The sequence below is a fragment of the Chlorocebus sabaeus genome, chromosome 22 (genome assembly GCF_047675955.1).
Source record: "Chlorocebus sabaeus isolate Y175 chromosome 22, mChlSab1.0.hap1, whole genome shotgun sequence".
Taxonomy (NCBI): Eukaryota; Metazoa; Chordata; class Mammalia; order Primates; family Cercopithecidae; genus Chlorocebus; species Chlorocebus sabaeus.
This window is the reverse complement of record NC_132925.1, coordinates 56466908-56475052: the sequence shown is the minus strand read 5'-3', so window position 1 is coordinate 56475052 and position 8145 is coordinate 56466908. Positions and strand designations below refer to the sequence as shown.

Genomic DNA, 8145 nt, shown 5'->3' with positions numbered 1-8145 from the left:
AATCTATGTTAACTCTTTAAGCAACAAGTCATTAACAGAGACTTATATATACTATACATTTAGCAAATGTTTCCTGCATTATAGGAATGAATCAGCTAGAGAGAGAGTGAACTATGATTTTGCCTAATAATATTAACAATATTCTAGACAATTTACAAAGTTATTTCAAGTTTATTCATTTCACTCCTGTGTATGTGATGTATACATATATGTGTGTGCACATACACATATACAGAATCTACTATGTTTAGACGAGGTTCTAAACACTATAAAGTGTAAACACTTTACTGAGTTAAGTATTAAGTACTAAGTTAACACTTTTTTTACTAAATACTAAGTAAACACTTTACTAAGTAAATACCTTAGTAAATTACTCATTTACTACTAATACTAGTATTACTAGTATTTACTAAAGTATTACTAATACTGGTATTAGTAAATACTAAGTTCCTGACCTCAAAGGATTATATTCTAGTGGGAAAGACAGACAATAAGCAAAAAAGAAATAGAATAGTATGCAGTCATTGAAAAGGAAAAAAACAAACAAACAAATTAGTTTTTAGTTATCGCACACATTCTCATTCACAGAGTGTGTTTTAAAGAAACTGAAATAAAATAAAGATAAATAAAGAAAATAAAAATAATATGATAGAAGAGAGACAGATGTGCATGGCACTTTCTGATGAGATGGTAATGGAAAAATCTCTCTGAGAGGGTATTGTTTGGGTAGAGACCTGAATGAAGTTAGAGAACTAGTCTAAAATCTAGGGTAAAAACATTTCAGGAAAAGAAAACAGCAAGTCCTGGGACCCAAAATGAGAGTAAGATTTGCCTATTTGAGGAAGGACAAGATGGTTGGTGTGCTTAGAGAGAAGGAAAAGGAGGGAAGAAGGTGGAGTTGGTGGGAGATGAGGACCCACCTGATGCAGTTTGACTGTGTCCCCACCCAAATCTAATCTTGAATTATAGCTCACATAATTCTCACGTGTTGTAGGAGGGACCCGGTGGGAGGTAATTGAATGCTGGGAGCAGTTTCTCCCATACTGTTCTCATGGTAGTGAATACATCTCATGAGATCTGATGGTTTTATAAGGGAAAACCCCCTTTACTTGGGTCTCATTTTCTCTTTGCTGGCCACCATGTAAGAGGTGCCTTTCAGCTTCCACCATGATTGTGAGGCCTCCGCAGCCACGTGGAACTGTCAGTCCATTAAACCTCTTTTTCTTTACAAATTACCCAGTCTTGGGTATGTCTTTATCAGTAGTGTAAAAACAGACTAATACGACGGTTACCCTGGCTTTTCGCCCCTCCTTCTCGCAGCGCGCGAGGGACCATGGCCGAACCTCGCGTGAGACAGATCAAGATCAAGACCGGCGTGGTGAAGCGGTTGGTCAAAGAAAAAGTGATGTATCAAAAAGAGGCAAAACAACAGGAAGAAAAGATTGAAAAAACGAGAGCTGAAGATGGTGAAAATTATGACATTAAAAAGCAGGTAGAGATCCTACAAGAATCCCGGATGATGATCCCAGATTGCCAGCGCAGGTTGGAAGCCGCATATTTGGATCTTCAACAGATATTAGAATGTGAAAAAGACTTGGAAGAAACTGAGGAATATAAAGAAGCACGTTTAGTACTGGATTCAGTGAAGTTAGAAGCCTGAAACTTTTCTTGTATGGGGTGGCTTTTGCATTGAATCCTGGGGTCCATTTTACAATCCATTATTTTTGACCACTGCTGTGTGTTCAAGGAGTGTGAGAATGTGATTGTTTTTATCTGGTTACGTATGTATTTCTTTGTCTAATTTAATATGTCAAATAAATGAGTATATCTAATAAAAAAAAAAGAAAAGAAAAAGAGAAAAAAAAACAGACTAATACATATCATAGCAGGCTTTACTAAGGATTTCAGATGTTATTCTCTATGTAATGAAGTGACAACTAATGCCCATGAGTGGCCCCAAGAATTTGCCCTCTCCTTGTTCACATACATAAGTCTTTGCATTAAAAAGTGCATCTAGTTTCTATCCTCTTGTATCTGGGCTGCCTGAGTGAGAGATTTGACAATAGTCTATGGTAAAGTGGTGTTCTGGGACTCAAGTTCCAGGCCTCAGGAAGACTTACAGTATTTGCTTCCTTTCTCTTTGAGCACTAAGAACACCCTCTCTCAGAAGGCAAAATCACATGAAGAATGGAGGTGGTCTGTTCAACAGACCCCCAGAGCTTCAAGCTGACAGCAGCATCAACTCTAGGAATGCAAAGGGGCCATCCTGAGCATTCCAAACCATTTGAGCTGATGATCCCAGTCAACATAACACAGAGTAGAAGAACCACCCAGTCAATCCCAGTCAACCACAGAATCATGAAAGATAATAAAGTGGTGGGTTTTTAAAAAATGTATGGAGTTGTGAAGGTCATTTTTTTTAACTTGTATTTTAAGTTCATGGGTACAAATACATGTTTGTTAACATAGGTAAACTTGCGTCATGAGGGTTTGTGGTACAGATTAATTCATCATGCAGGTATTAAGCCTAGTATCCATTAGTTAGTTTTCCTGATCATCTCCCTTCTCCCAACCTCCACCCTCCGAAAGGACCTAGTGTGTTTTGTTTCCTTCTATGTGCCCATGTGTTCTCATCGTTTAGCTCCCACTTACAAATGATAAGTGCAGTATTTAGTTTTCTACAAACAGTGGATAATCGAGAAACATGAGAAGTCATTGAATATTATCTTCTTTACAATACTTAATTTTTATACTGTCCCTAAAAGGTAGGCTTCATTACAATCTACTTTTCATAGTTAAAAAGACAGAAGTTAAATATAACTTTCCAAAAATCACACAGCAGGTAAAATAGGTGTGGGTGTTCTGCAGAAATTTTTCCCCTCAGGTAGAGCTAAGCGTTGATTCAGCCACACAGACTAACTGAAATTTTATAGACATGAATAATTCCAGACACTCCATTAATCACATTGCTATATACTTGGGCCATGTTTATTAAAGCACTTAAGTTGCTTTTGAAGCCAGAATTGTTTTTACCTTCTGCATCAGGCTATTTAATATCCAGATTAAAAGCACTCTGGGGATGTGAGTGTGTGAGATACTGAAGACTTAATGTCTACTGAATGCTTTCCAGTTAAGAACAAAGTGAACAAATTTATGAATTAGCTTCTGCTTATTTTGAAATTCAAAAGACTCAATATCAGTCATCTATATTTGGAACTTCCATCTTGATCAGAGATAGTCTTATCTAAAAATGTGAGTAAAGTTATTCCTGGGAAGAGATACAATACTTGTGACAATCAAATATTATGAAAAGTAACTGCATTTAGGTTGTTATGTTAACAAATCAACTTTCAGTTTTTTGGTTTTTTTTTTCCTGAGTGGATATGCTGAAAATAAATTCATGAGTGCATTTTTCTTCTTTTTGTTGCATGAGAAAACATAGAAATGCAAATGCACTTTCTACATGTGAACTGTGCTAAGGACTTTTGAAGTTGTGCTCCTTCTTCCCAATATGACATCTGGGTTAAGGAGAAGCTTACTTTATATGGCTAATTGACTAGTGCATAGTAGGCCTCAATGAATAATAATTTGTTGAAAGTTTTCCTCTTCCAAGGCTCAGTTTCTTCATCTGTGGATTAAGGACGTTGCCCAAGAAGGTGAGCATGTGACTTCATTACCTTCACGTTTGGTGAACACTTCCTACCATGGTCCGTTCCCACACTCCACCTTGCACCCTTCTCAAAATAGTGTCCTCAAAGCTTCTGCCAGTCATGCACAATTGGCTCTTGAAAAGAAACCATTGATCCTCTGGTATGTAAGTATATGTTGCCCTCCAAGCTCTGAAGTTCATGACTTCAACTATTGAAATATTTAAAATAATCCCGATTCCTCTTAAAGTGTCATTGTAACAAAGGGAAAATGCTTTCAACATCAACAACTGTGCTAAACTACCCACTATAGACCTAGGTGATTAATTACTTAATTATTAATGATTGCTTCACATTTTGCTGCAGTATTTATGTTATCGTTTTATATTTAGGATGTAAAAAAACACTTTAGCTCTTTTGAATGACAAGGTGAACAGAGGTGTCTCACCATTAAAATTTTCTCTATAATTTGTGAGTCATAACAAACTATATTTTTATCTATACTTTTGAATCATCAAACGAGAAACCTAAGATGAAAGAACTGATGCCAATAGAGATCAAGGCAGGGAGAGGAGAATGCTCAGAGCCTCAGAGACTTAAAAACAGTATCGGCTGTGTCTAAAGCATTGTATCAGGCCTTTAGGGAACTCAAAGCAGATAATGACAGTGTGTATTCTCAAGGACCTCATTGTCTAGATAGAGATGCAGTGGAATCCTAGCAAGATAAATACAAATACTGAGACTCATACTAAATGTTAGATATGCAGGAGGATATATTTTAAAAATTCAGAGAAAGGTCATGTGGATTGGGACTCAGACAAGATCTTAAAGACAGCTCCTTGGAGGATACAGGACCCCTTTTTGTAGCCTGTAGCATCTAGCCAAGTGTCTGGTATACAGTTGACACCAAAGAAATGTTTGGAGAATTCTGCTGATATAAGGTGCACTTAGTCAAGTAAAGAAGAGAACATCAAAATTGGGGTGGATAGCAGAAGTAAGGCAGAGGTCTGCTCCTGGGGGGCTCTGGAACATAGAATGCTGGCCTGGAGCAAAGGGTTCAAGAGGGGAGAAGAGGGTGATTCTTTCTGCACTCTGTCCCTGAGCAATCTCGCTCCCGTCTGTGGCTCAACTATGCTTTCTGCTCCAAAGACTCCCATGTGTCACTTAAATGCTATTCTAACAAACTTTCACACACTTCCCCCACACAACCACTGGACATTCCTCTTGGAATATCTCACACAGATGTCAAAATCAAGTGGTCTAAAAATCTCCTTTCCTAAACCTCCCCTTGATTTTCCTTTTCCTGATATTGGGAGCATCTTCACGCAGACTGGAAATTGTGTTGGCATCTTTAAACCCCTCCTCCTCTTAGGCATCTCTGTTGATTCCCCATCAGAAAATGATTCTACATTCATAGTTGCCCACATCCCATCTTCACTGGCAGCATGTGATGGCACCTGTGGATCAGCTCTTCTTGCATCTCCTTTGAGTAATTTTCTTTCCTTACCTCTGCCCAGAACCCACGGCAATCACCTCTGTCATATTAACTTCTTGGGAGAACAGCTCAGACATTGCCTTCTTTCATGCACGCATCCATTACATTGAGTTAGCTCTTACTATATGCTCAGCACTGAGTTCTGTGATTGCCACCCCCACACGCAACCAGAGACAATATTTCCTTCTCCTTCTCTGGATCTTATTTATTCAATTCAGCTTTTGTCTCCCCTTTTAAATTTGTGAGTTACTTGGAACCATGTTCATGTTTGTCACTGTATCCATATCACACAGTCTTGCATATCACTGGCACTTAACCAATGTATGTAGAAAAAAAAAAAGAAATTGATGAGGGAGGCTGGGACTAGAGGGCTAGAGAATCCTCAATGCCAGGCTAAGGAATTTGGCCATCACCGTTTAGGTATTCTGGAGCTTTTGAAGTTCCTGGCTCTGTCAAGCAACATCTGCAAGGCTATGAATGAGGAAGATTGCTCTGGCGCCAACAGGTAGAATGATCTGGAGGGGAGGAATCAGTTACATAGAAAGAGCCTCGATTTTTCTGGGGAAATGTGATGCAAATGAAAAACTGGTTAGGAGAAAATAAACATAGGCATTAAAATAGAAATTTAAAGAAAAAAAGGAAATCAGCCTATCATTTAGAATATCTCTGTGTTTCTCAAGGATCACATGAAGTATCATTATAGTATACAACACTTGTCTGTGGTAACGAGGTGGGGAGGAGAGTGTTAACATAAAGTCACGATAAACATTTTCTGGGATAAAGAATAGTAAAAGTCAATACACGTATACTAAAAACAATAAACTTTTGTTACGCCAGAATCTCTCTCTCTCTCTCGCACGCGCACACACAAACAACCCCACACACTTAAACATACACACATCTAAGGCTAGAAAAGGGAAACTTAAAAAGTGGCTTAGCTTACTTTATTTGCACTGCCCTATCTCCTGATATAGGTATGTGTGAATAAGGAAAGAGTTACAGAAAACTCCAGTGGAAGAGAGGTGAATGAAGAGGTGCCACAAAGGGTATTACCAGACCCTGGGCAAGTTGGAAAATTGCACCATCCTCATATTCACATTACATGTACACTGCACCAAAAACTTCTCTCACTGATGTATCAGTTTGGTCAGAAAACTTGGTCCTATTCACAAGGGGACTGGGCAGGTATAAGGGTGAATAAAGATGCCCACAAAGGTGCTGATGAGTAATGAGAGAAAATAAGTCTTGGCCACCTGGGTTTGGAAATGCACTTTCTTTATCTCAAAACAAAATTTGTAGATAGCTGTCAAGCTTTAAAGATGCACACTTCCCAGGACCAGACCACCAGAATTTATTAATTCAGTGACATTCCTTATTTGTTCTCTATCAGCTTTTAGGAATTTAGGAGATCCAATGACAAACCAGACAGGCTTGGTCCCTGTGCTCTTGAGCATATGGTCTAGCCATGAGAATAAACATTCAGCCATTAACCACCATTAACTACAATGAGTATAGTGACTGGGGAGGTACAGGCCTCACAGGGCAGTCAGTAGGGTCAGAGGAGAGTATCCAAAACTGGCAAAGCATATTGGGAAAGACCAAAAGGAAGTGGCATTAAGACTGAGACCACAGAGTAAATAGGAGGTAGCAAGTGAAGTGGTGAGGAAACATCTTGCAGAGGAAAGGCTGTGTGCAAAGGCCAGGTGATCTGAGGAACTGGAAGCAGCTCACTGTGGCTGGAATATTGAGGAGAGGCTGAAGAGTGATGAGAATTAAAAGTTGAGAGTATTAAAATGAGTGTTTGCTGGGGGTGTGGCATACCCCTTTATTCTAAATGCATTAAAAAAATATAGAAGTCTTTAATGCAGAAAATTAAGAATATGAGATTTATCACTGATAAAAGTTATCTGACTGACAGGAGGAGAATGAACCAAAGGAGAAAGCATGAAAGCCAATGGTTGAAGATGCTGCCATCTCCTTCTGTCATCTTGAATGACTTCTTTCATTGTTACATACACAGTTCCCTGGTTTGAAAAGAAACAAAACAACAACCACAAAAAAAACTAACCTGACATCTCATCAACTGTGAGATTTTTCTGAGCTAGTAATTTTGGATGATGTTATGGAAAAGCCAGCAGAATCTGAGTAATTATTTCATGCATTCATTCACTCATCTACATATGTGGAGTAATTAAGATAAAGTCTTCTTCCCCATTGTGTTCTCTGTCCAGCCAGGGAAAGAGACAAAGGAATCGATAATTCCAATACAGTGGAATGATGGCTAAAACAGAGAAGAGTGCTCAAGTCATAGGACAAATATAAATAGGGAAAGTTAATTCTGTTGTGGGATGTCAGGAAGTGCTTTCAAGAAAACTGACACTTGAGCAGAATAATCAATAAAACTGTTAATATTATTGATTAATAAAAGAATAATAATGTTAATATGATGATTAATAAAAACAATTTGTTATAAAATATGTACTGCTAAGTCTCAAGTGTTTTTTCTTACGTTCTTATTAAACACCATAAGAACCCTGCAAAGTAGGTATTTGTAAGCTATTTTGCAGATGACGAAACCAAAGACACACAACATTAAACAACAAGCTCTATAGTTCAGCTTGTGTAGCCCAATTCAAAGTCTAATCCTTTCCACTGCAACATGCTACTAGGATTTAACCACATGTACAGAGAAAGGAAAGGTATTTTAGGTAGATGAAGCAGCCTGAGCAAAAGCAGTGAGCAAGAAGAGGCATGGGACATGCGGGATGTGAACGTGATTACTCTGCATGCAGAGAAGGTCCATGTGGGAATCTGTTGAGAGAGGAAACTGGAGAGACCAGCTAAGTGCAGGCCCTGACCAGCAATGGGCTGGACTTCACTCTGACAACAGAGCCTCGGAAGACGATTGAGCCAGCAGGTGGCGAGAGCAGATCCACGTTTTATAAGGGGCACTCTGTCAGCCTCATTGGTGGGGATATGGAGCTACAGGCAGGGAGGAGGGCT

General features: G+C 38.8%; 1 pseudogene; it reads left to right on the top strand.

Annotated features, from left to right (window-relative positions):
• Positions 1-1333: 1333 nt before the first annotated feature.
• Positions 1334-1736, top strand: LOC140709773 (tubulin-specific chaperone A pseudogene; annotated as a pseudogene).
• The last annotated feature ends 6409 nt before the right edge of the window (positions 1737-8145 follow it).